At 42.4% G+C, this 27,747-nt stretch overlaps 1 protein-coding gene across 2 annotated transcripts in view; it reads right to left on the reverse strand.

Annotated features, from left to right (window-relative positions):
* Positions 1-27,747, reverse strand: part of dlc1 (DLC1 Rho GTPase activating protein) — a 93,611-nt gene that overhangs the window by 25,012 nt on the left and 40,852 nt on the right. The window lies entirely within an intron of this gene.

Genomic DNA, 27,747 nt, shown 5'->3' on the forward strand with positions numbered 1-27,747 from the left:
TTTGGCATGAGCCAGGTCTGTGTTATTGCCATGGTAACACACAGGCACTGAGGTGGTGCAAAAAGGGAAAGCCAGACGAGTCAACATGTGGCAGGGAAATACATGTAATCCAAAACTTGGACTGCAAGGGGGGAAAGGATGATGCAGACAATCCTGGCTAACTGGGCAATCTGTTGTTGGCTGCCACACCGGTCCCAGCTGACTGAGGAGTCACAAGTGATTCACCCAAAAGAGATCCTGCCAGCTATTAAAGTGAGCAAAATCACGAGTCTATAGGCATTCATAAAAATGTCCCCCCTGGTGGGAATCATTTCAAAAGTTTGCCCAGAGGCCCGAGCTGTAAAACCTGTGAAATATAATGGAGTTTAATATGCTTTATATCTGTAATTGGTGTTGACAGTACTTTTTATGCAGCACCACACCTCCATAATAAGTCTACTTGTATTGCTGTTATTGGAGTTTGTTCAACAGACAGAGTTTTACTTTGACAACAGAGTTTGGTGTTTGACAAAAACGGTAATATATAAATATGTATATATATGTATATATATATATATTATATACATATAATATTAAAAAAACAAGAAATATTTACTTTTTCAGTGCAATAACAATAGGGCCATTTCCATTTTGTTGCCTTCATATTTGATGTGAATTTTTTTTAAATTTTGCAGTTATTATTATTAGAAGTAAAGCCAATGGAAATGAAACACAAGGTTAAAAGAAGCAGCTTTTCAAAAACATATTGCAGTCTAAAATAAATAGCTGATGAAGTTTTCTGATTTTCTGATTAAGATCAGGAAATATTCCACAAAAGAGTAAGTAAACAATACTATGAGTCTGACAAAGCATCAACTTTGAATACTTGACAGTTGATACTACCAAAAATTGAATACTTGATGGTACGGATACATTTTAGCCAGTACTCAAAATGTATTGAGGTTCGCTGCCTAAGTATATCCAGCTAAAGCATCATATATCAATAATACGTCAATGGAAAACGTGATTTCATGAGCTCATAAACTGAGGGGTTTTATCCCTTAACCTTAAAGAAAGGAGAAAGATAATTATGGTCTATTAGTGTGTGTGTGTGTGTGTGTGTGTGTGTGTGTGTGTGTGTGTGTGTGTGTGTGTGTGAAAAAGAGAGAGAGGGATTGGGGAAAGATAGAGAGAGACAAAAAGTAAAGAGAGAAGGAGAGATGAAGACAGATTACCAAACAAGGCCAAATCCCTGAGCCACAATACCCGACCACCCAGAGGCTGCACCCAAAACCCTAGTCTGGATCAATGAAAGTACCTTTCCAGGATAATTGCTTGACATTCGGTGCGTGGCCTTCCGCTCGCTGTGTGTTGCCGTTCTTAAACTCTGTTCGCTTGGGGAATCAACAACAAACTTCGAGCTAGCAAGTGACTGAGATGGGTCAGCAACCACGCGCAGAGTTGAGGGGGTTTGCGCTCTGAAGTTGTTTTGTGGTGATAAATACACAATAATGCCTGCGATTGTTGATGAATGTGTGTGGTAAAGTGTGAGAGATCAGACAAGCAGACTGCCACTGCTGCCAGTTGCTCTGGGCCAAATGAGTGTCTCTTTACAGTGTCTACAATTTTCATTCATCAAAGCTCGTCAGAGTCAGGCGCTTGTTTGGCTTATGATTCAGATACAGATCAAATACACGCTGGTGTAATGAGGGCTTTGGACAAAAGAGAGGAAATGAGGAGATGCATCAATGTTACAGCAGGCAGACACAAGGGATTATGCCTACATTACATGTAACTGTTCCCTGTAAAGGGAATAAAAACAAACACTTTTACCTTTAAGGCATAGTAAAGGAAGTTTCAGTGGCTTATCTCGTGATTCATAGTACATTTTACTCATATCTCTAGCTGTTCTGAATTACCACTTCTATAAAAAAAGCCAGGTGTGAAATCAAAATAAACCACAGGCATTTGATTTTAATAAAATAGCCTTGTATGCACCACCAACTTGTTGCTGCTGGATTGTTGGGTGAAGCTACTGTTGTAGGTTGTAAACTTTACAGTGTCACCTCTGACCCTGAGACACAGAGGGAGGAAAAAAGGGGAACTTTAAAAAAAACTTTACTGTCAAATAGACAGACAGAAATAAAGAGACAATTGTAACATTAAACTACAACAAAGAGACAGAAAAACAAAAACAGAAAATTGAGAGAAAGACAAAACATTTTTGGCCGCCATGGAAAGTCCTCCTCTGGGTTTGCCTCAGGGTTTACGCTCCCCTACTCTAGCAGTCCTAACCCCAGGGAGCGGGGCCAGGTGAGGGTCAGCGGACGGACGTGTCAGTCCAACATGCACATAAACAACCAAGGCTGTGTCAACAAAGACGCACAAAAGCGATCGTAGCAAAGGTTGTAGCAGCCATCCTGAAATAGAGATGAACATGTTAGGTGTGTGTGTGTGTGTGTGTGTGTGTGTGTGTGTGTGTGTGTGTGTATGTCTAAGTGTCTGAACGGCTATAATCTGATTTTCTTTTTGTGGTTGAGATTTCAACGGGTCCATAAAGATGCTTTCCATTACAGATAGGTAGCCCATAAAGAAATCAAAAGCAGGGAAGAAAGGGGCATTTATGTTTTTATTACAATGCTACTTTCTCATTTACTCTGTGTGTGTGCGTGCATGCGTGTGTGATTGTGTTTTATTTTAAAGCAAGGTACTGCCACTGTCTTGAAAGATTAATCTAAATGCCTCCAATGACAAGCGTGTGTCTTCTGCTTTTCACTGATGCAGTGTGAGATGAGTTTGACTGCTATGCTTGTGTGTGTGTGTGTGTGTGTGTGTGTGTGTGTGTGTGTGCGTGTGTGTGTGTGTGTGTGTGTGTGTGTGTGAGAGAGCGAGAGAGAGAGAGAGGGAGGAGAATAATCTTTTCATAACAGGAATTTCCAGAAATAGCTCATCCATGGTCTTGGGGATCAGCCCAATAAGACACTGATTAGAGAGAGAGAGAGAGAGAGAGAGAGAGCATATGCTTCCATACACACAATGGCAAGGAGGAAGTGCAGGGAGACAGAGGTTTGGACCAGCACACACACAAACACACACACAAACAAAGGAAGTGTGAGCAGACAGCAGACCAAATGCCTCACCGACACCCTCTCCGGGCTTTGATGGACTGACCACGATCACAATAGAGGCAGGAGGCTAAAGCCGGTGACACACCAGACGGCCGACCTTCGGCAGAAAAGGCAGTCGGACTGACTGCCTCCCCGAGTTGGCCAAAAAAAGTGCCTCGGAACAAACCGAAGCGATGCCGACTGCCGACGGCAGCTGATTGGATGAACGCATCATGTGGGTCTGGTTTTTCCGGAAATTCAAAGCCAGACTGTCATGGCGGATCGTTCAGAATACGATCTCATATTGTACTAAAATAGTTCACCGAAATGTGTTTCTGAAAACATTTTAAGCGAAAAATAGGCCATGCAGTTGCTGAACCTGTCTTCATTTCCGATCGACAAAGGTCAGTTTAAAAATATTTGTCAGATTTTGAGAGGCTTAGTCACGCTCATCCCGCTTGTCATTTCCGGGTTAGCACTCCACCAATCAGATTGGTCATGGATTCCGAATGCCCGCCCTCCGACGCAACAAGTCAGGTCAGCTCCTCGGATGGACGACGGCACGGAACACACCAAACAGACTCGAGTCACCGACCTCGCCAGACTGTCCCATTATCGGGTTGGTGTGTCACTGCCTTTACACACACACACACACACACACACACACACACACACACACACACACACACACACACACACACACACACACACACACAGACTTACACAAACAATGGATCGGTGTTGTACTACCATGTATTTTTCATCCAGGTCGTGGAGTTAAAAAAAAAAAGCTTTATGGTGGATCATCCATTTATCATGGAACTTTAACTTGTTGACCACTGCAATAAAAATCTATTTAGATTATGGCACAAGTACACAACAAACAAGCAAGAAAAATGAACCATTGAAGGTGGTTTGCAGGGATAATGGGCTTTTAAGTGATTCTGTGTATCGGTACACTTGGACACACACACACACACACACACACACACACACACACACACACACACACACACACACACACACACACACAATATTGTAATAGGTTTAAGGAGGCCATTCCTCCTCTTCAAAACAAGATTGATTGTAAAGAATCTTCATACCACAGACATATTCCCATATGAAGAACCAAATAACCTATTGAAAGTATCAGCTTTCATGTCAATTCAATTGCACATGCTGAACATAAGTACAGATGCTATCTGTGATATTGTACACTTCTGCAAGTTATGTCAAGTATGGATGCACACTGGTGAGTTAGCTTTTTACTACATCATCAAAGTGCCGGAAAATCAACTGCAAATAAAGTCCTGCGTGTGTGAAGTACTCAACACCGTTCCAATCTCTTGCTAGAGGTTTCTCCTGAAGGTTTATTGTTTAATGTTAATTTGGATCCCCATTACCTGTTACCTTGGCAACTAGTACTCTTTCCTGTACTTGTGTAAAGCAGTTATTGGGTTTCATGAAATGCGCTATATTAATCTAAGTTATTACGTTGGTTGGTCCGACAAACTCTTAATGCTTTGGCTCGTGACACAGTGACAGTGATACCAGGTTTAGCTCAGGAAACATCCAAAGTAGGCTACGTTACCATATGCAACACTTGAAATGCAACAATGCATCTGTAACGTATTATCTTATTGTTAATTTAACACAGCAGGTGTGGTTAAAACACTACCGCTTTTGTCCAAAGGGCCACTGGAATCAACACAAACTTAAAGTTACAAATAGTAACAAAAGAGTAAGTATTTTACGGAACAAATCCGCTTGTATCTTGAAGACATTGTTCACAAAGGAAGCTCTGGATCTCCAGGAAATCCACAGGCCTGTCTTACGTCTGATCAAGATAAAGAAGTGCGGAAAAAGAACTCACACGCACACACACACACAGCTTCAGATTATTGCTCATATGTTTCTTATTAGTCATGCATAGGTAAAGCAGATTAGTGATGGTTTGCTTTTAGGTGAGAGAGGGATGGCAGAGGAAGAGCAGAACCACAGGGTAATTGTTGGAGGTTTTGAAAAAAAGACAGCGTGGTGTGAAGGAGAGAAGTCAGTGTGTAACATCTAACAGTGGAAACCTCTATTCCAACTTTAAAATGCTGTGGGGTTTCTGCAAACACTGGTTGGTTATTTCCATTAATTATACTGCTAAGACTCCAAAACAACATTTTATGGTAAAGCGCAGTTGTTACTGGCCTAGAGTGAATGAACCAAGCGGGTTTGATTTATTTCTACAGGCAGTACAGTGGCGCAATCACATTTCAACACATAAAGAGTTACTGTGTGTGTGACCACATTTTCTAAGAATTACAAGAGGTGGAGGTCTGCTTGGGAAACCAACTCAATACTTGGGGAGTGGTTAATGATGCCAACCATATGGCTGTGAAATGAGCACACAGCAACATTTTGAGCTGTGCTGGAAATGTCCAGAATTCTTATTCCAAACCAAGTGTGGTATAATAATTACAGTTTGGAATAATGTTGTGCTCCACTGGGCCTGATTTTCCAAACAGAATAAGTTGGTTCATCAACTACATCAAAATAATTTAAACAAGATCATGCCTTATTCATCCTGTAAGACTTTAACAATCACATAACTAACACCAAAGTACTCTTCCTTGTAAAACATCTGCCCTTTAGTTCTGCCCGCCACACAGACCAAAGCCTTTGATTAGTGCTCCCTCTCTTGCCTTGGAAAGTCAATATAAAATATTTTGCAATTGCTCAGAAAAGAATGGAAATTTGAGGTTTCAGAGCAACTACTAAATAAACCTCAAGGTAAGATTGCTTTGTCAAGGGCTTTGCTGCTGCTGCTGTATGGAGCAGACAATTTCAGTTTGTAATTATAGCGCCTGTCGTCCGACTCTGATAATAAGCTTAGTATTTGTGAGATTGTGATGTGGTGAGATTTCTTCTATTTTCCCCTATGGGTTTTCTTAATCTCACCTGCACAATCTTTATGTAATATTACTTTATTTTCTTGTGTTACTGTAAAATTTTAATATTTCAGTGGGCGCTGATAGGCGAAAATAAACAAAATGGGTTTTATTTCTATAAAAACAAAACAATGGTAGGGGAGGTGGCCAAGTAATATAATCGGTGTATGCACCGGAAACACCGACTACCGTGACAAGCCTAATGGACTCTCCTGCGGATTTTGCCTTATTAAAGCGACGTCAGGTTTAAAACAATCATTCTTGGACAAAAATGTAATGACAGCCGTCCCTAAGAATGTAATGTTTGTTGACATCATGGTGAATTGGTCTGGATTAAGACAGACTTGGCATATGCCTGGAGATGTTGGCATGGGTGTCAAAGGTATGCCAGCTACCTTTCAACAGCAATGAATCATGGGTGGAAGATTTAAGTTGCAATGAGATGACGAGCCCTGCAGCAATAGTGTGGAGGGCTAACAGTGTATGAACTAGGGACAAGGTGGGCGTGGATGGATGTCGGATATGCCAAGGAGACAGGAGATATTTGACATCAGGGGGAAAATAATTGGTGCACATGTGTGTATGTTTCTGGATGTATGCCTGTTTTTTCTGTTTGTATGAGTAGTATGTTATTATCTTTTAAATATATGCCTGTGTGTCCTGCATGTGCAAATCCACACTGAGGTGTCTGATAACACATTTTTGCAATAGAAAGGGCAGAACTCTCTTGCCTTTTCTATTTTCTTTCCTGTTATGACTTTGGTCATGGACACCTAGACATGTTGAGCGAAGACCAAATTCCAACGTACCATATGTCCATTCTTTCTCTGTGCAGAATCAGCCAGTGAGTAACGCAGGAAGTTAATGCTTTAGTCTTCCCTGCCGTAACCCATGACCTCCTTTGAACCCTGACCTCTAGCAAGCCACGTGACAAACCATGCATTCATCTAAGCTGTCATGACAAACACAAACCAGGTTCAGCTGGAAGATTATCACTGATTCGGAGGCTCCTTCGCAAAAGTGCATCGAGAAGGTTTGAATTTCAGAGTGATTTCTTCTAGCTCCCAACTTCATACAGCTTCTGTCTTGTGTCGTTTTTCAGAAGATAAGAATGAGAGGTAGTGCTGCTGCAGATCAAAGAGAGATGCGATAAAGGACAGGCACACCACGACAAATCCTATACCCAAACCAAAATTATGATGTGCCTAAAATCATTCATTGTTCTTCTTCATTGTAGAGAACCTTGAAAACTGATGCGTTGACAATACATGAGCCCGGATGAAAAATCTTGTCACTTAAAATCTACTTAATTGTAGAATCGTGATAATTTAAAACACATTCTATTCATTTCATTTCTGACCTTCTCGAAGTTAACCTCTAAGTTATTTATTTTTATTTTCAGGGGGCGTTATCAATGGGTGCAGACTGTAGTTGTGAATTATACAGTTAGCATTTACTGCATAGGTGTGTTGGCCTAAGACACATAAGCCTTACAAAAAATACTAGTGTCACTCAAATTTGCTTATTGACAAAAACACCCAGTGCCATTGTACTTCTACTGATTGCTGGTCTTCTTTTCCTCTAGGTAAAACACTTGAGATTAAAGTGCTTTTTTGTCTCTTATTTTGTTTTATATGCAAGTAATTTTCCACACTGCAGCTCAGGGGCTGACAGAGCACAGCAGGAAGACAAACATCAACCAGTGGAAATGAACTCATTGCTTATGTAAAAACCATGACCTACTAAACTAGAGATGGATGTGAGAATCGCTTGACAAATGCCTTGCACATTGCGCAGGAATTAGAGATTAGAGATTCAGGCAGAGTTAGTTCTTTGTGTGACTGAATGCTTATTTGAATGCTTGGCATATTTTTAAGGTAGACTTCTGTAAGCATTAACCAACAAGGAAAGTTTTTGATATGATTATGAATGGCCTTTACTTCAGTTGGAAAATCTAAATGTTTGTCTTTATGCATAGCTGACCAAAATCTACTGTGTAGGAATCTAAGTAATCTGGTGTATTAAGCCAAATAAAAATAAACAGAAGGAAAGTTTGTGTATGTGTTTAGCTGTGTCAGGAATAGGCAGCATCCCTGTAGGTATGCAGTAGACAGAAACTTGTTATAAATGGACAGTGACCCATTGATGGTAACTAGTACTCAGGGTCAAGCACTTTAATGACCAAATAAAATGACTGACTAAGGTATGTATTGGTTTTGTGAATGAATTCTGTTTTTGATACAAGGTTTTTAGTCAATAACAACAGCATACAATGTCAGTAGCTCAGTCCTTAGGGACTTGGCTTGGGAACCAAAAAGTGGCCGGGTCAAGTCCCTGTACGGACCTAGTGTGGACTGGTAGCTGGAGAGGTGCCAGTTCACCTCCTGTGTACCCTTGAGCAAGGCACAGAACCCCCAACTGCTCGGAGTGACTCTAATTGGCAGCCCCCTCACTCTGACATCTCTCTATTTGTGCATGTATAAGGTCCTGTTTGTGCATGTGTGTGTATTTTGGGCCTGTGTGTAATGTGTAAAAATGTATGAGTATGTATGTATGAGTGTTAAAATGTAATTTTCCCTAGTGGGGTTAATTAAGTATGTCTTCTTCTTTTTCTAAATGTCTGCATCTCGTTTTCCCTTGTCACTTTAACACACTTTAACACTTTATGGGATTAGCCCTAATGCCCTGAACCCCCATTCAACCACTCTTTCACTCCCTGTCCTACACATTGACACAGTTGGTTTATTTACTTTAGGAGCTAATGGACAGCACTGGTGTATTAGTGGGTGGAGACTTTGGGTGATGAACAGGAGCTGCAGTTAGACCTGTGACTCCCCCCTCGTTCCTCTGCTCCTCATCGGCCCCTGGGGGATGATAGCTCAACTCCTGAGTAACGAGGGGGGGATAATACTGTCCAGCTGGAGGTTGGCAGCAGTGACAGAACCTCCATATGCCCAACAGATTGGGCTCTGGCTCTCATGCTGACCCTTCTCTGTTTACCCAGTCCTTTCCAAAAATGAAGGAATAGGAGTGGACAGGAAATATAAAAACAGCGATACTAGAGAAGCACAGGCAGAAAGGCAGGAAAATACTATGCGTTTCATTGTTATGAAAGGTTTAATGGTCCAGTTCAACATGACTGATGCATGAGAATAAATTATGTTAGTAGTAGGTGTGACGAAAAGCAATGTACCAGACCACCATAAAGTGCACTGGTAGCAGCTGTGATAGTTTGAGGCAGTCAGCTTCAGTGGGAAATACTAAGTAAATGGTGGTAACACCAGCATGCTAACAGTAGGCTCACAATAACAATACTAACAAGTTGATACTTATGGACCAAAATGGTGGACCAACTGCCTAACCAACTTTGCCATCCTAGGAGCCAAGCCACTAGCATGTCAAACTTTGGACTGAAGTAAAAGTGATTGATTCTGTAAACGACCAAAAACGAGAAAGCTGTCACTCCTTCATTTAAATTTGCAAAAATGTTTGGATTTCATTCATATTAAAATCACACGATGCTATTGTGAGTGACAAACAACTTTTTTTTTTTTTACAAACAATGATCCCTGTTTTCTCAGAGGACAACAGAGTCCTAATACTTGTGTTTTGAAGGGGACCACAGAGAGATCAAACCACGTCATTGTCTGAACAAGACAAAAACAAGACAAAAACCCCCTTTGTTTCCTCGCTTTTAGTGCTAATGGCTTTAAGGCAATGAGGCAAGCACAGGGCAAGCAAATAAAGAGTTGCTGTCAATATATTGTGGCTGTATTCACCTGCAGGTTTTGAACTTGATCCTAAAAACTGTCATGCCCATGAGGCATCAGACAGCCAGGCTTTTCTAGCTCACGTTTCAGTGCGTGCATATTGGAAAGAGCCACTCAAGTGGTTCACATGACAGCTATTGACCCTGCAGATAGACAGGCAAAGAGAGAAAAAAAAACCAACATGTTTACCATTCATTAAGTTTCAAATGAAAGCTATTTGAGAAAGGGACAGATGCACACACAGGAATCTCTGTTAGAAAAAACTGGAGGTCCGACGTCACCTCAGGCAAAATCAAACAAACCCTCATTTTAATAACATGCCAAGAATGCCTTGTTCAGAACATTATGGCTCTGCTGCTTTGTTTTACAACCAATGAATGAAAAATATTGTGTTGGAGGAAGCAGATGGCAACTTTGTGGCCTGTCAGGGTATTTAGTCCAAGAAATGCTGGATACACACTATGTTCACTGACCCTCACATTAACCACCCATGCACACACACACATAAAGACATTAAGTTGTCAAAGTGTCACTTACCCAACATGCTAATGCTATGCACTCCAGTGCTTGCATTATTACCAGCTGTAAGGAGTTAAAGTGGAGGTTGGCCGGGACACAGAGGATGACAACACTCAGCCAGTGGCCTTGTGTTCACCCATTCATGGTGGCAAAAAGGGTTACGATCCCTGAGTGACTAAAAGGTGAAAGGTCACCACCTCTTGATCAGAGGGAGAAAGGGACATTAAGTGGCCGCTCAGTCTAAAGAGAGATTATGTTAAAGCTCCTTGGAGGTCTCTGTTATGATGAGCAGAAAACAAGACACAAAATTAAGTTTGGCCATGTCAGCAGTAGAGAGCTAGTACATATTGTATAAAGCTGGTACAACACTGGATGAACCTTTGCTGGTAGTCCAGAACACATCTTGTGATGGATCACAATGTTGCCCTGACACAAACCTTTCCTTTAAGATTCTTGGAAAAGGCTTTTAAAAGGTTCAGCAAGGGCCCAAAGGCATTCATAACTCCTTCCTCAGAAGCTCGCCAGAACAGTTTCTTGATGCCGTTTGCAGCCTTAGACCTCTAACCAATGATCACCTTACTGATGATCAGACTATTCTTGAAATGGCTCACATTTTGGTAACTATCTCATCTAATTCACAGCAACTGGTTTGTCCAATTACCACAAGTGAATTTTGAGAAAACAATGGGAAGCCATAACCAGTAGCGTTTTTTGGCACGGGCGAAGCGGGCAGTCGCCCGGGGCGGCATTTATTTCATGACACATGGGGGGCAGCACGAGCACTTAAAAAACAAAAAACAACCTCAAAGCGGTTTTCTACTGTATTATCTATCATTTCACCGTGTGGGGAATTGGCAAATTGGCACCCCTGCTTGCTGAGAAGGTACCGTGCACAGAGAAGCTGTGTGAGAAGGGGAAAGGGGAGGGGGGAGCGGGGGACAGTTCACCTCTGGGTCAAACAGGTTGCTGGGCATAGGCGCCAATACTGTTGGTGCTCTGCTAATACTGAGCACCCACAAAGCTGATCGCGGTTATGTGTCAGTTAAACTTTTCATCTCCAATCCTATCCTGAGTTGAAAGAGCCTTGCCTACTTTACGGCTTTATTATCGAGTTGATAGGCGTGTGTGTTGGTGTCGGCCGTCTGAAATGCAAACATTTTTTGACAACTTTTTTTTTTAAAGGGCGTGCGGCCGTGAGCACCCACGGAGGAAAACATAAATCGGCGCCTATGTTGCTTGGTCTCCCAAATGGAACGGTCCGGACAAGGGGGGGAACGGGGGACCATGAGCCTCCCTTGAGCTTATCACTTTTATGCATGATAAGGATCTATCGGAGGTCTACCCAAACTTTTGGACTCCTCTCAGGATTGCACTTACTCTGCCAGTCACTGTGGCTCAAGCAGAGAGCAGCTTTTCAAAACTAAAGTTGATTAAGTCATACCTGAGGTCAACCATGTCCCAGGAACGGCTCACTGGCCTTTCCGTCAGTAGCAATCATTCAACAGGGGAGCAGATTTCATACGATAACATCATAAATGATTTTGTATCAAGGAAGGCCAGCTTGAAGGGGGTCTCGCCCTGGGTGTAATTCAATGTAGGACCGCCACTGGCTATAACCATAACATTTACAACATTACCTTTCAGATCTAACAGGGGAACAGCAAGTCTTTTCATACCTGGCAAGGAGTGGAGCTTAAAAGTTGACCTCAAGAAAAAGCTTCAGTTCCCCAGGAAAATAGTGGAAACATCTCTCCGCCCCGACCCTGTCATGTGGTCGGTGGCCTGCAGAGCTCCAAGTGCCGTGGGAGGGGGGGACTCAAGGCAGCCCATGAGTGGAAGCAGGCAAAGTACTCCAACTTGGCTGTGGAGTGCAGAGAGGCTGGCTTGAGGGCTGTCACATACCTGGTGGAGGTGGGCTGCTGGGGCTTTGTCGGCTCCTCAACCTCTCGACTGCTCCGAGACATGGGCGTGACAGGAGCGAGGCATCGGAAAGCTATCAAAGATCTGGCAGAAAAGGTGGAAAAAGGTAGTTTCTGGTTGTGGTTGAGGAGGAAGGCGAAGAGTTGGGGGCCAGATAACACCTAGGGTATCAGCAGGGGGTGGCAGAGAGAAAACCCTGCCATTGCTCCGCCACCAGGAGACGTACTGGGAATAAAGAAAAGAAACTGATGGTCCCCAGCTGATGACCCGCTATGGTCTGGTAGAGGTGTTTGATCTGTCTTCCTTGAAGGGGACACCTGTTCTCCAAGGCACTGGTGGAGGTGCTTCAGGCAGCAATGCCCTGCAGGTAGACAGGCAACCTGTATCTCAAAATTAGATCTAACAAAAGCCTGGAGGAGAGTATAAGTTAAAGGGGTCACTTTGGAAATAGTTCACTCAGCTGTGCTGCTGCTGTATTATAGTCTCAACTGTCAGGTATCTTCCATCCATACTTAACCAGATGGAGTATTGATTGCCATGCTAATTGCCTTAAGTCTGCTTGTTCCCATTCTGGGTCCAGTCAGGTATCTAACCATGCCCCCCCCCGGATTTGTCCCAAGTTCCTGAAGTCTATCACGGTCTGGGTGAGGTCTTCAGCAAGCAAAGGGCTCTTTCCCTTCCCCCTCACAGACCGTATGACTGTGCCATAAACCTGATCCCTGGAGCTGCTTACCCTAAGGGACACCTCTACAGCATCTCTCGACCTGAACGCGAGGCTATGGAGTCCTACTTAAAGGATTCTCTTGCTGCTGACCTCATTCGTCCATCCTCGTCACCCCTGGGAGCGGGGTTCTTCTTCGTTGGTAAGAAAGACGGGTCCCTTCGGCCATGTATTGATTACCGCGGGTTAAATGATATTACCATCAAGAACAAGTATCCTCTGCCTTTGATGAACTCTGCTTTTGACTCTCTGCAGGGCTCTATTGTGTTCACTAAGCTCGACTTACGCAATGCGTATCATCTCGTCCGGATCAGAGAGGGGGACGAATGGCTGACGGGATTCAATACCCCCATGGGTCATTTTGAGTATCTGGTCATGCCTTTTGGACTCACCAATGCCCCTGCTGTATTCCAAAGTATGGTAAACGATGTTCTGAGAGATATGATCGGTCAGTTTGTGTTTGTCTACCTGGATGATATTCTCGTATTTTCCAAGGATCTTTCCAGCCATGTCCAGCATGTCAAACAGGTCCTACAACGACTACTGGAGAACCGCCTTTTTGTTAAGGCCGAGAAGTGTGACTTTCACGCTCATACCACTTCCTTCCTCGGTTACATCATCTCTGAGGGTCAAGTGAAGATGGATCAAGAGAAGGTTAGGGCGGTTATTGATTGGCCTCAGCCCGGTACTCGGTTACAGCTCCAGAGATTTCTGGGGTTTGCCAACTTCTACCGCCGATTCATCCGTGACTACAGTCGGGTGGCCGCTCCGTTAACTGCCCTGACTTCAAGCAACAGAGCGTTTTGCTGGACTCCTGAGGCGGACAACGCTCTCATCCTCGCTCAGCCTGATACCTCTCGTCAGTTTGTTGTGGAAGTAGATGCTTCAGATGTTGGGGTTGGAGCCATTTTGTCCCAGCGTAGTTCCACTGATAATAAACTTCACCCCTGTGCTTTCTATTCTCGTCGTCTTTCTCCAGCAGAAAGGAACTACGATGTGGGGAACCGGGAGCTGCTCGCCCTGGAGGAGTGGCGCCACTGGCTGGAGGGGGCTGTTCACCCATTTGTTGTTTGGAAGGACCACAAGAATCTTGCATACGTGCAATCCGCCAGGCGTCTCAACTCCCGTCAAGCCAGGTGGGCATTGTTTTTTGGACGTTTTAACTTTTCTCTCACCTTCCGACCAGGCTCGAAGAATGGCAAGGTGGATGCTCTGTCCCGCATGTTGAGGAGAACGGTACCAGATCTGAGATCATACTTCCCCGGGAACTAGTCGTGGGAGCTGTCACTTGGAAGATTGAGGAGGAGGTTATGACAGCCCTTCGGACGCAGCCTGGTCCCGGGAACGGTCCGCCCGGTCGTTTGTTTGTGCCCGAATCAGTCCGTTCTGCCGTGCTCCAGTGGGCACACACCAACAAGATGACTTGCCACCCAAGTGTGGCTCAGACTATGGCGTTACTTCGTAGACGTTTTTGGTGGCCTGCCATGGGAGAGGAGACCCGATGTTTTGTTGCTGCCTGTGCTGTCTGTGCACAGAATAAAGGTTCCAATCGACCCAGCTCTGGACTGCTTCACCCCCTGCCCATTCCCCGGCGACCATGGTCGCATCTGGCCCTGGACTTTGTTACCGGTTTGCCCTCTTCTGAGGGGAACATGGTTATTCTGACTGCTGTGGACAGGTTCAGCAAGTTTGCTCACTTTCTGCCCCTTTCGAAACTTCCCTCAGCCACTGAGACAGCCGACATTCTTGTCAAGGAGGTTTTTAGAATCCACAGTCTGCCCTGTGACATTGTTTACGACCGTGGTCCTCAGTTCACCTCGGCTGTCTGGAAGGCCTTTTGCTTGGCCATTGGAGCCACGGTCAGCCTCACATCTGGATTCCACCCCCAATCTAATATTCAAGCCGAGAGGGCCAATCAGAAGATGGAGTCCACGCTTCGCTGCCTGGTCTCTTCCAATCCCACCTCCTGGTCATCTCAGCTGCCATGGGTCGAGTACACCCATAACACACTTCCAAGATCCGCCACTGGGATGCCCCCCTTTCAGTGCCTGTATGGCTACCAACCACCTCTGTTCCCATCCCAGGAAAAGGATCTCTCAGTTCCCTCCGTCCAAGCTCACATTCGTCGTTGCCACCAGACCTGGCATCGTGCCAGGGAAGCCCTTAGAGTTTCCATCGCCGTGTCCCGGCGCCCACTTATGCTGTTGGGGATAAGGTCTGGTTGGCAACCTGAGACCTTCCTCTACGGACGGAGTCAAAGAAACTGTCTCCCAAGTTCATTGGCCCCTTCGTGGTGGAGAAGATCATCAATCCTGCTGTGGTCCGCCTGAAACTTCCTAAAACTCTCAAAGTCCATCCTGCTTTCCATGTCTCCTGCATTAAACCTGTTCTCCTCAGTCCCTTGTTACCTCCTCCTCCTCATCCTCCTCCTCCTCAGATGATTGGAGGTGGCCCTGTCTACACTGTACGTCGCATTATGGACTCCAGAAGGCGTGGTCGGGGATTCCAGTACTTGGTGGACTGGGAGGGCTATGGTCCTGAGGAGAGATGCTGGATTCCTCGGCGTCAGATTCTTGACGAGGACTTGCTTCATGACTTTTACCGCCTCCATCCTGGAACTCCGGGTTGTGCGCCCGGTGGCGTCCGGAGGGGGGGTACTGTCATGAATTCCGCCTCCTGAGTTCATTTTCTGCCTCAGTTCCTGTTTTTCGCCTGTGAGTCGGTTTTCTGGGAGTTCCTGAACGTACCCTGTCTGGTTGCCTGGCGACGAAGCAAGGCGGGAGAATCTGCAACCACCCACACCTGTGTCTCATCTGCAATCTGCACACCTGGTCCTGATCATCACCTCTCCACCATTTAAGCCATGAACTGACATCCATTCCCTGCTGGATTGTTAGCCTCACCAGTATGTTTGCTAGAGTATCAGTTAGTAAGTTTGAGAAGTTTGTTCTGCTGTTTTGTGCCGTTGCTAATCTGCCTGTTCCTCTGTCTGCAGTTTTGTGACCTGGGAAATTCTCTCTACCTCTGCCTGGCTGTCTGCTTCACCATCATTATTGGATCTGCATTTATCCGTCAGCCGACCCACTTCCACCCACTGCCTCACCAGCTGGACTCACCTGCTTCCACGTACAAAGCCAAATAAATACTTACCTTTTTTTCATTCTACTTAGCTTGTCCTTGTCTGCTTTTGGGTTCCTGTCCTAGTGAATCGTGACAACGGCTCTATGAATGGCAATGTCAGTCCGTCGCGGTTGGTCCTCCACTTTGATCCAGACTGAAATATCTCAACAACTTTTTTATTGATAGATGACATTGGGTATGGACAGTCATGGTCACAGCTAAACTAAGATGGTGAACATGGTAAACGTTATCCTTACATAGCATAGGCATGTTGGCATTGTGATTGGTCAGCATTTTAGCATATTTACATTAGCAAGTAGCTCAAAGCACCACTGTGCTTAAGTACAAACTCACAGAGCCACTAGCATGACTGTAGACTCTTAGTCTTGTACTGGTACAGTGCTGGGAACAATATGTGAGAGAGTATAGTAGAGTGTGTGTGTGAGAGAGTATACTAGTGTATGTGAGAGAGTATACTAGTATATGTGAGAGTATAGTAGTATATGTGAGAGAGAGTATAGTAGTGTATGTGAGAGAGAGTATAGTAGTATAGTAGTGTATGTGAGAGAGAGTACAGTAGTGTATGTGAGAGTATAGTAATGTATGGTGGGCTTGCTGCTTTGAAAGCACCAACGCTGAAATGAATGAAGACCCCCCCAGTACATTTTGAGAGTTCAAATAATGTTTTGGTTCCAGAAAATGACTTTATTTTCAATGAAACGGTTAAAAAAATAAATTCTAGAAACTGTAGACCCACTAGCCGATGACGGTAACCATGGCATTCAATTATTTTTGGGCCTGGTGAACTCCATCAGTGAGCAAGTTCATTAGTGTCAAGACAATTAATAAAGGCCAGTGACAATTTCTGCTTCACAATGTTGAACTATAAAATAAAATAACAAAATGGTTTCCTTTTTAGTCAAATGATTATTCAATTTTCAATTGTTTAAACAATACATTAATAATGTATTAGGAAATGGTGAGTTATTGACAACGATGCCTCATCAATTTAGTCAAGTTCAACAGGCAACAGATTTTAATAATGTATGTTCAGGAGTTCTCGGAAGTCATTCCTGACCAAATCCCTGAGTGTTTTTTAATGCAAAATCCATAGTTTCCTTGAAATCCTCAAATTTTTTCAGGACTGGCAACCGCAGGCAGTTAATGCATGTGTTTGCGGTGGGTAAATGACGGCCTTGTCTGAGGGGCAGCTCATGGAGAAAATCCACTGAAGGTCGTGGGGAGAAGCCCAGGGGTGAATTGCATTTTCTCCCGTCGCAAAGGCCAGGATACCCCCAAGTTGCAAGGGTCCCTCTTGCTCGGAAAAAGAAATACACCAAAGAACACCAAAAAAGAAATTAAAACTAGCATGTAGAACACTTTTAAAAAGGAGGGAAAGACAAAGACAGACAGAAGGGCATATGAAAACATTTTTATTCCATAACTAGCAATAATACTTACCCTCAACATCCAGCAGGTAGTCCCTCCAAAATGCAACCACACATGGTTGCATGAAATTCGACTGCTGACAGTCGAAAGGGATGACTTACAAGACAGTTCAGTCTTTTCGATTATGCAAAAAGGCCTTGTCATTGACAACTATCTAAAACATGATGTTCTTTAAGTTATTTTATATGATACATGCAAGCCTTTATTCAGAGTGTTTGTAAGGTTGTACACTGGCTTTTAAAAATATATGTTGAAATCTTTAATTATTCTTAACCCTTGTAAGTTGTTCGGGTCTGTGGGACCCGTTTTCAATGTTTGCTAAAAGAAAAATTATGGTATTTATTATTTCTGGCCTTGGCTCATTTTCTGTGAAGAACATAAAAAATAACTTATTTTCAATGACTGCACACGGTACACCCCCCCTACACATAACTATTACATATGTCTACTGTAATTATTACAGTGTAATAATTGTAGGTGCTATGAAACTTAACTGTGTCCTCCTCCTAATTGGGCCTGCTGTGTGTGTGTGTGTGTGTGTGTGTCTGTCTGTATGTGTGTGTGTCTGTCTGAGTGTAGGTGCTATGAAACTATGTTGTCTTTCTGCACCTGCTATTCCCACACAAAGTTACACAATTTTACATAAATTGTTATGGCTATATTGATTTAAAAGCCTAATAATGTGGTGGGTCCACCAGACCCGGGAACATTGGCTGTATAATAAAAATATGAACACCTTAGAAGGGTTTATTATGTTTGCTAAAAAATGGAGTTACACAAACCTTTGAAGTGCTCCACTGACTCGATGAACCACCTGAAACATGATGATATCCTCCACCAAGAGATCTATGTCTTCTATGCGTTTCAAAGTCCTTAGACACCCAGCATTGGCCAGATAATCTGTAATAATCATTGTATAGTATGAACAACACAAGATTAGATATATTAAACAAACTAAATGTTCCTTCCTGGAGGCCAGGCCTGGATGTGATGATGAAATTAGGTGATGCATGAATTTATATGAATGACACCTTTTATTTAACTACTTCAGTCACAGTAGTATATTGAGCACTGACCAAGCCTGCTGTAAACATTCATATAAAAGTAAGAAACAAATCACACAAACTAAAGTGCAGATTTCAGAAATATAAAAACAAATATGTGGCTTTACCACACTTAGTAGTATTTAGATTATTATTCACTGTAATAAATGTATGTAAACATGTGGATTGCACTTTTTAATATAATAATAATAATACATTTTATTTACATAGCACTTTTCATGGTACTCAAAGACACACACAGATAGGCTAAACATTGTCACCCAGTCAGATGATTGCAACTCAGCTAGCTAGCCAGCCGATGCTAGAGCTTTCTCATTTAACGCTATCTTTGCTGTAAACAGCCTACTATGATGTCTCCTTACCCAAAGATAGGCGAAATCCAATAAATGCAGAACTACACTGTAATAAGCTGTGCATTGAATAGCAAATTACAATGTGTTTGAAACTGAATAACAGGAGCGCAGCAATGGATACTATAACTACCAATATGCTTCCATAACTGCTGCTGCTATCTTTTTCTCCTACTCAAAGTCAAATGTATTTATACAGTAAAATATCATATACTGTGGTTAATCAAAGGGCTTGACAGATACTGTGTCCTCTCTCATGTAACAGCAGATTTAATTCTGAAATTATTTCACACAGCTTGCTCAAACTTGCTTGATCATATTAACTAGCACTAGCTAGTGGAGATATTGCAGAGTTTTCAATGGAAAATGGCTAGCCCGTGTTGTATGTGGGTAGCAACCATAGACTGTTAATACAGTCTATGGTAGCAACTAGCTAGCGGCGCTAACATCATGACCATGCTAACATGAATTTGGGGGGGCACTACAGATAGGATGAAGTTAATAAAAAAGGGTCCTTGGCTATTTTTTAATCAACTTACCTTTTCCTGATTTTCGACGACGATCCACTGAAATGCTGTCTCGTCTGGTAACGGGGTCCTCCGTGTTCCATTGAGCTAACTAGAAGTAGTAGCGCTGGAGCCAGGTCTGACTGGATTTGCAGTTCCATCCCTGAAAAATCTCTGCATCTCCGAATCAGAGCTCTGTTGGACTTGATTTAATTGTCGAGACATCGTTGACAATAGCTCACCATTTCCTAAAATATTATTTAGAAGACCCACAGCTTCAGTTAGCCTCTCTCTGTCCATTACAGCACCACTTCAGCCAAACTAGTATAATGACTATGAGGATTTTGACCGTCAAATACCGCTTCTTCTTTGTCAACCAATCAGGAGCTGAGTAATCAAACTCCCTTCCGTTTCAATCAAACTCTCACACACACACTACAATTCTCTCACACATACACTACTATATTCTCTCGCATAAACAACCACACATTCTCACATATACTAGTATACTCTCACACACACTAGTATACTCTCTCACATACACTAGTATACTCTCACACACACACTAGTATACTCTCTCACACACACTAGTATACTCTCTCCCATACACTAGCATACTCTCACACACACACTACTATACTCTCTCACATACACGACTATACCCTCTCATACATACATGTAAAAGGATTATAATAGTGTGTGTATGAGTATAGTGGTGTATATGCAAGACTATGATAGTGTGTGTAAGACAGAAGTATGAATTACTTCCTATACGGCCTCTCATATTCTTTAGTTCCTGGGATTCTCATAGTTCGACAACTGAGCTTGATGTTCCCTGACTAATAAACGCACACAGGGACATCTGCTTGTGTTTATGAATCACACTGCACTATTTAAAATTGACAGGGATCCAGGTTAAAATCTGCATTCCTCACTGTTATCGGATCTGTGTTAAGACTAACTCTAATGACTGCAACATGCATTAAAATCGTTATGCCTATTTTCTTATTGGGCAAATGAGAAATTTCATTTTGAGATCAGTCATTCCCAACAACTCTTGTTCTCGTTCCACTAAAAATCCAAATCAGAAGACTCCATCATGACTCACTGCTCCGAAACTGTTAGAGAATGCCCCTATAATCAATGGCAAGGGGGTCAAAAATACCAACATGAGCAATAGGATTAGCTCAAAATCCCCTGCGGATTGACTGAGTAAATTAAAGATGGCTAACCCACTAAGACCTGCTAGAGCCGCAAAAAGTAGCAGACACACAGGAAATGAAGGCCCACTGGAGAGTAAACAAACAACATACCATGAGATCAGGCACCCCAAGAGGCAGTTAAGTCACCAGAGATGAGACCATTTTAATGGGGCACTAAAACACGTTGTAAGTACCCATGTGGAAGAGATTCTTCTGGAATGTGGCTGCTTTACAACTAATGACCAGTGACGAGTCGTCACGCAATCACATCACAAGTCTTTAAGTCCTCAACCTCTCATCTTCCGTCATACCTCACAGTTAAGGATGGATGTGCATGGAGGACGGTCACACACTCAAAGGGTTTTACACAGTTAAATTCCACAGCTTGAGTGTTCTCAGCATTTTCACTTAAGTTCCTGATACACATGAATGCATACCTATTATGTGCACACATAATTTTTTATCAGAACACCAATTTTCTTTCTTTCTCCCTTCCTGGCTCTCTCATTAACAGTACATGAATATCTTCAAACACAGCACCACCAATCAGTAGTATTGATTAAAGCTAGGAAGGCAACAGTGACTCAAGGTATTAAAGACAGCTCTGTGTCTGCCAACAAACCAGCTCTGCTCACATCAGCATTCACACCATTTCTGCTGACGGAGGGAGGAAAGGTGTAGGAGTGGATGGCCTGTGAAATCAGAGCGCAGCGGCAGGAGAGAATTCCACAATGTGTGCAAATATTTGTGCACACCACTTTGGGAATCCCAAGCTTTGCCAGTTAGCTAGTTCTGTGAGTGTTGGGTCTGCGAAGCACTGCTCCTCATCTCTGTACAATGTCAATGGACACTTGAAATGGCGGGCTCATTGTTCCAGCTCGGTTAGATCTGAAAATTTGAGTCTGTGAGGAAGACAAGTGTTTGCCCAAGTTCTGTACTGAACAATCGCATCACCTTCCAGCTGCAGAGTAAAAGCACGGGGAGAAAATGGGACAATGACAAGTCAAGAACGTGCATCAAGTGGGCTACTTGTGGTCTTGCTGAAAGGGCTCAGACGTCCCACTTGGGAGATGATTAGGGCGAAGAGACTCAGAAATCAAAGAATAGGCTGATTAGGATTCTGCTCACGAATCAGCTGCACCTACATGCACACAACGCTAAGGGCTCAGTTCTGGCTTTTTGGCTGTCTTCTCTGACAGTCTCCTATGTCTTAGCACTGCTCTCTCTATACAAAATAAAGTAAAAACAACATCAAAATAACTATGAGGAAAAAGAAATTATCATTATTTGCTGTAATGCTACAACCTCACCATGGCTTGTATGTTGCTGCTCTCTGGATCAAACATCTCTTCATGTTTGCTTTTTTTACTAAAGACAGAACAAATCAGAACACATTTCTAGATCGATAAAACAGATTAGGGACTCAAAAGACACATTCAGTGAGTTCATGCGTTAAAAAGAGAAAGTGACAAAATACTGAAGGGCGAGGGAGCATAGTAGAACAAGCAAAGTAAACAAGTTGGCGTTAGCTTGCCGGAGTCACTGGGTTTAGCAAAACATTCCAAAGTTTTCGAAACAAGCGTCCTTGTGAGTGCACAGGGGCAGAAACAAGGGGTCTTTAAATCACTGAACAGGAACAGCACTGGAGGACTCTAATTCAATCATAAATATCTCAAGAGTGTTCGCCCTCACACACACCAACATGTCAAGGTAAGTGACTACCAGTCACCTATATAACAGCAGGACAATCAGTCAGAATAACCTCGCCAAACCTAATAAGCTGGAAGAGGACAATATTGTCCACTAACACCAGCCCACTGGAGCAGAATTGATATACATTCTATAAATTTGACCTTACAAACAGTAAGACGTATTGTACATATATATTATTTATCAAAAGGTCATATAGTCTTATTTATTATGTTGATATAGGCTGTAGTTAATGGAGAAATCTATCTAATTACATTTCTGCTAAAATGAAAAAGACTAAACCATAACATCACTCATACACTGGCTGAGCCAAACTGCAGACTCAGAATCTGTGAATTATAACTCAAGGCTTTACATCCTGGTGTTACAAAATGAAACAAAACATAGCATGGCAATCTGGTGAAACAATATTTGCTGATGTACAGGCCAGTTAAAAAAAAAGATGAATTCAAAAATCAAAGTGCCTAAAACCTCTCATCTGCTGATGAAGACAGTGTCTGACTGAAGGCTCTGGAAAAGGGTCGTAAGTAGACTTTGAGTTGGTACTGCTTAGTCAAAATACAAAGTACTATGAACAAGAATGAACTTTCATGCTTTATAGATACGATGGTTACACATAGTGCCTTTGATTTATTTTAATTTCTTTTTTAAGTCTTGTATTTTCTTCCTTCCTGATGGAACCACAAGACAAACTTTTGACTGACATGCTTTTCAAGTCAAGTGCTGGGTTAAAAAATGCTAAACAAATATAAAAACATACAGAGATAGAAAAAGACGGATGATGAGGTAGAGAGTGAAAATACAGAATGTCCCTGGCACATGTCCCATAGTCATGTCTAGTCGAGCTTGACTGTAATCTTATAGTGTATACATACACATGCTTAAACAATAAAGGTGTCTGTGCATGCTTTTAGGTATGCTCTGAATCCACCCACCCACACACACAAACACTGTTTTTATGACTGTGGCACGCTTTACTCACGAGATACACATAGACTTGAATAAAATGTCAGGCACAGAGATGACAGGAAACAGTGTTCTTGGCTTACTTTTTCAAATCCTCATGACTGGGATGGGATGTTGGCACAAAAGTAGACAGTGGAGCATTTCATCTGCCTTGATAAAATAATAAGGAGATGCTATTTATAGACATAAATCGAGCAGCTGGACCTAAATGTGAAGGCATATTGAATCGTGAGGTCCCAACAAGAGAACTGGTGGAACATCACAAGCTGTTCTACAGAACTTAAGGTGCTCAAATCAAGCCACTGGAACAACTTGTGATAAAACATCATATGCAGATCTGATTAAGTAACAGACATGTGCTGTGATTACTTAAATACAATACAAAATACAACCAGGATTGAAACACACGTTGGGAGAAAAAATCACAAACACTTTAATTGTTGCTAAGACCACAAATGTGTATGCCGCAACCCAACAAACAGTTGAGTAAAATTTGTTAAAGCTCAACAGCAAGACCAGTCAGCCATGGGTGTTTAAAGAAGAGATTACACAAAGTGGGTCTTGTATTATGTAGTTTGATCCCAATAGATATAAAAATAAAATAAAATATGCATAACTAATTCAACCAAAGATGTACACATTTCATATTTGTGTCTGCAGTATCTGCAGTTAATTCTTATGTTTTCAAGCTAAATCCCGGATTAAACTTTAATAGCTCTGTCCATTCTTGGGGTGAAAGTATCTTGTTGAAGCTAATTTGTTACATGGTTGCCTGCTGCGTTTTCATTCAAAGAGATATCTGCTGATGTCACAGTGGTGCACCCTTTCTGACTTCCTCTTTGGGTGTCCTCCAGGCGTGAAATGGCCCCGCTGGGTCCCTGTAGAGTCCTGTAGGGCCACAATAGGCCCAGGACATCTGTGTGGTTTAACAGTAGGCAGGGCTTGACTAGACCCAAACATGTCTATGGACCTCCCACTGGCCCACACTTAAGCCCAATACAAAAGACTGGTAGCCACTTAACAATAACACATTCATGCACAAGTAGGGGCACAAAAACACACCCACACCCACACACTGGTACTTACTTATAGCAAATATATTTACATAAATCCACACCCATTGTTTTATTTATTGTACCCCAGTGTATTTAGGGAAAAGAGTATTTAATGACCTTCATGTCTTTCCCAGATGCAGTACCGTTTTGATAGTGATGTCTTAGGCATATGTTGAAAAACCTTGACCAAACCAGAACATGAACTTAAGTGTTCACCTTATACTGGATACACAAGGCTCTATGGATGGAAATGTCTGATGGGTCATTTTAGTCCAAACCACTTTGGCCCAATTTTATCTGGTATGAGGCAGGTTTTTGTCTGCCTGTGCTCGTGTAGTCATTTTGTGGTTTGAAAGGGAAATGTGCTTGCCAAGCTGAATGGAGTAGCGTAGCTGGGGGTTTGGTAATGCAGATTTGATAGTGAAGTGCACTTTTGGTATTCATTTTGGAATTAAATTGTGGCTCCACTAACTAGGCGCACACACAGACCTTTATACATTTACATCAACCACTATAAGGAAAATACCTGGATAGATTTGAAGCAGAGATGCTGCAATTATGATATGCATGTTAGACCACTGGGTCACTAGGAAGTTCGTATGCACATTAAACACCTACACACCATTAGTGTTGACTTTTTCTTTTGCACCAATTCCTTTTCATTTATATAATAAAAGTAATTAGAAATGTAGCATGGAGGTTGACATCAGTATGAGGTATTAGTGGAGAACTTCCATCTTGCAGTCTGAATGTAATTAATACCTGTTTTACTTTGGCAGCAGCAAAATTTGAAAGGACCAACTACTGTAAGACTGTTTGCTTGGTGGATTCTGAGAGTGAAGAAAAACTTTGTAAGTGCAAGTGAGAAACTAACCAGAAACTAAAGTTGCTGACACTGAATTTCATAAACAAGCAAGGCAGACAATGCATAATTGCACTGTTAGGATGTCAGCAGGAACAAAATGTGAACTGCTTTCAAAGGGTGTGAAAGCTGCTTGAGGTTTGTGCTCAGGTTCACAAAAATATAGCCCAAAGTCTTGTTTTCTAACTATTTGGTGATGAAAGTCTGTATTAACATGTGACTGTATTAACAGCTGGTATTAAGAGAAAATCCACTTATCATTGTTAAGGGAAAACTGTGCAAACAGTAACTTAATACATGTGAATATTGGTGTAATATTACAGAAATGCAGCAGCTATATGCATGTTCACACTCATTTGACATTCCTAAGACTTGAGCCAGAGCAAAACAGCAAGACAGAGTAAAGCGCAAATCCGTAAGCCAATGAACATTTCCTTATTTTCCCTAAGTACGGCTTTCGTCATTGAATGAGACAATATAAACTAAATAAATTGCATTTGTATCTTATTTAAGCAAAGCTTACACAGCCTTACACAATATCTAGACATTTGCTGAAACATTCTAAGCCAAGATGAAATGAACCAACCTAATAGGCCTAGTACTTCCATTCACATGACTTTGGGAAATGGATTGATTGACAAATCTCTGGTTGTTACGCAATAGCATTAGCCCGGTAGCATTATGATAGGCATAATAAAACAATTATGCCTCTCAGGTAACCAGCTAAAAGTGGTGGAAATGGAGAGCAGAAATAACCTTCACCTTGATGCAATCCATGATTACATCACAACGCAATCCTACAGAAGTGGCACTACATTATACACAAGACTCTTTGTGTAAAAACATGACATTTGGGAAAACTGTTACACAAAATCCTGGTCACGTAAAAACTAGGGCTGTCAAACGATAAATTTTTTTTAATCGCGATTAATTGCTGAAGTTCTATAGTTAATCGCGATTAATCGCATATTTTATCACATGATTAAAATTCTATTATTTTGCATTTCAGAACAGTTTTTAAGTACACATTAACAATCGAAAGCAATTTTTACCAGTGTATCTTGATTGGGAATCAAATGAATGCAAAGAAAGTTACTTTATGAACTTGATTTTAAGATTTGTAATTATGTATTTACTGTAAACAAAAGAAAAATGTGTGAATCTCATTATTGCACAATTCCTCGTACCTAACTAAAAAACTAAAAATCCCTATCCTTACTAGAGTCAATATAGTGTTTAGTAACTCCTAAATAATGTTGATTACTCACTGACGTCCAGTGATCACCGGTTAATGAGCAGCTCATTTCTGCACAAGTCCGTGTTAACACAGGCTGGATAGTCCGGTACACTGTTGTTTCCACAACAACAAAAACACAGCAGTCTCTGAATTTGCGTTGGGAGTTTCGTTGAAGTTGGATGTAGTCCAGTTTTTGTCTAATGAGCGGACACTTGCAAGCAGGATTGATGGAACAGGTGGCCGGCTAGCGTTAGCTTTCCACCTAGCTAGGTTATACTCCAGCCCCCTTTCGCATTTCACCACTGAGGATGTTCCCCCGTGATTGTCTGCTCCGGCCGCTGCCCGCTACAGCTGCTGCAGCTGCTTGCGCCGGCCGCCGCAGCTGCTGCTGCTCGCTCCGGCCACCGCTGCTGCCCACTTGTCAAACTAACCTGTACGGCGGGCCACAGCAACCTCTTATTTACGAACATTCATCTCTCCCCCGCCCCCCGAGGGCCGGTGGTCTAGCATCACGTTAACTGTACTACTATGCTTAGCTCCGTAGGTATAGCTCAAGCTTGACGTGCTTCGGTGATACACAACGTGCATATGGCTTTCGACTTGTCTACGAGCCGTCCAGGAGTTTTGGAAAATAAAAAGCGCCATTCAGGATTTCATTGCTGCTGTCTTTCTCCATCATGCTGCAGCCTGCAGCAGCAGGATGTGTTACGAGGAAGTGGCAGCTCGATGATAAGTAACGGTGCTGCAAAAGGTCAAAATAGTAGCCTGTTAGGCACGACGCAAAGCCGAGTGAAGTGTAAAATAAATTAATAAATGCCGGCATGCGATAAAAAAAAATTAATCGCATCGCGTCGGCCCTTAATCGCATCACAATTAACGCGTTAACGCTGAAAGCCCTAGTAAACACCTTTTAGTGCAAGGGCAGGATGGTGAGCACATGTTAAGTGTCAGCTGGGAAAAAGAACACGTCAGCATAAGTGACATGAAAGAAAAAAATAATTCATGTGATGAGTGGTGTTGACATAATTCAGTGAGCTCTGACTTTATAACTTTTCCTACTCTGTTTATTATTGATCACACGTCTACAATCATTAATGACTTATTCATCTTACTGTATATCATGGAAATGAGCAATAATCTCAAGAGTCCAATTTACTGAAGGGCTTTTGGGGCTAAGTGATAGTTGTGAAACAGTTCAAATTATTTAATGTTGTGTGATTTATTTTATAACGTATTTATTTTGTCCAGTGATGTGAGAAAGAAAAGTTTAC

This window comes from Sander vitreus, chromosome 2 (genome assembly GCF_031162955.1).
Source record: "Sander vitreus isolate 19-12246 chromosome 2, sanVit1, whole genome shotgun sequence".
Classification (NCBI taxonomy): Eukaryota; Metazoa; Chordata; class Actinopteri; order Perciformes; family Percidae; genus Sander; species Sander vitreus.